Raw genomic sequence first — 1,601 nt, forward strand, 5'->3', positions numbered from 1 at the left:
AGGACCTTGGGGTTTACTCTCCAGTTAAGGGGACTGCACAGCCCCAGGCAAAGACTCTTTAGGTGGTACCAGATCTGGGGAGTGTGTGGGGCCATCTTGTGACACCACTGCCCACATCCCAGGGCTCCCACCTCACCATCCCCAGCCCCGCCCGAGGACCAGCACTGGAGGACCTCTGGGAAGAGCACACAAAGGACCTCAGGTGTCAGCACTGGCTGATGAGGCAGCAGGAGGGTTGGTGGGAGAGCGACTTGGTGGCATTTCCACCATTAGCCTGAATCGACTCTCCTATAAGAAGCACCTGGGGCCCCTCACAGAGGTACAGAGAAAAGCATTTGATGGTACCTCCGCCGTGGGTTGAATCACACCCTCCAAAAGAGGGAAGTTAAAGTGGTAATCCCCAGTACCTGTGAATGCGACCTGCTTTAGGAATAGGGTCTTTGCAAGTGTCATCAGGTCATGAGGAGGTCATGTTGGGTTAGCGTGGGTCCCAACCCAATGGCTGGTGGCCTCAGAAGACAGGGGACATTTGGACACATGACAGTGGGAGAGAAGGCTGTGTGCAGACACAGGCAGAGATTGGAGGGATGCGTCTACAAGCCCAGGAGCCTGGGAACGGCAGCAACTCACAGGAGCTGGAAAAGAGACATGGGACAGATTGCCCCTCTCGTCCTCCAGAAGGAACCAATCCTGCTGACGCCCTGATTCTGGACTTCTGGCCCCCAGATCTAGAAGGGGCTCTATTCCTGTTGTTTTCAATTAGCAATAATCGCGCCTCGGATAAACCTCATTGGCTACGATACTGCCACTGCGCAAAGCTCTATTCCTGTTGTTTTAAGCCCCAGCTTATGCTCATTTGTTACAGCAGCCCTGTGACACGGATACCCATGCATGGGGGGTCAGGGCGTATGTAGACACAGGCTCTTGGGAAGGTGATCTGCTGACACTTATCCAAATGTCAGGCACCCCTGGCCCCTGACCCAGCTTCTCCTCTGCTAGGAACTTGTCCTACAGATGTGTTCACACAGGCACTCAGAAAGCATTCCTACAGCATGCTCTTTCCAACATTGCAGAAGTGAACCAAAAATGGAAAACAGCCCAAAGCAATAAGAGTCTGCTTGACTGAGTTAGGGTACTTTTCCTTTACAAAAAAGAATGAGGAAATTCTTTGTGGGCCTATATGGAACAGTATCCAATGCATCTTGCTCAGGAGAAAAAGTCAAGGCGCCAAAGGAAGAGAATGATTCACTAGCCCTTTTGAAGTTGAAGGGATTCTGTATACACATGTGTATAAAAAGTACACAAAGCAGAGATACAAGTACAGCTGTGTCTTCCTGAATGAGGTGCAAGCATCGGTGACATCTCCGCCTCTGTCAGGACAGGGAGGGAGCCTGCCCTCTCCCTACACCCCTTTGTACTGATGAACTCTTTACCTCCTGCACAGAGTACCTGATTTTTAAAAACCTAACTTTTTTTTTTTTATGTTCTTGTGCTCTGTATTTGGCAATATTATTCTTGGCTCATGAGCTGACTTTTAGTTTGCACAATTTGAAGAAGAATTTGGTCAACATTGAATGAAAATGGAAAAACCATTCCAAGCC

The 1,601-nt window shown here is 49.7% G+C and overlaps 1 non-coding gene across 1 annotated transcript; it reads right to left on the reverse strand.

Moving 5' to 3' along the window:
* Window positions 1–672: 672 nt before the first annotated feature.
* Window positions 673–820, reverse strand: LOC118541855 (U4 spliceosomal RNA). The gene has a single exon (XR_013449417.1). It is a non-coding gene; the product is annotated as a U4 spliceosomal RNA (small nuclear RNA).
* Window positions 821–1,601: the final 781 nt, after the last annotated feature.

The sequence above is a fragment of the Halichoerus grypus genome, chromosome 6 (assembly GCF_964656455.1).
Source record: "Halichoerus grypus chromosome 6, mHalGry1.hap1.1, whole genome shotgun sequence".
In the NCBI taxonomy this organism is placed as follows: Eukaryota; Metazoa; Chordata; class Mammalia; order Carnivora; family Phocidae; genus Halichoerus; species Halichoerus grypus.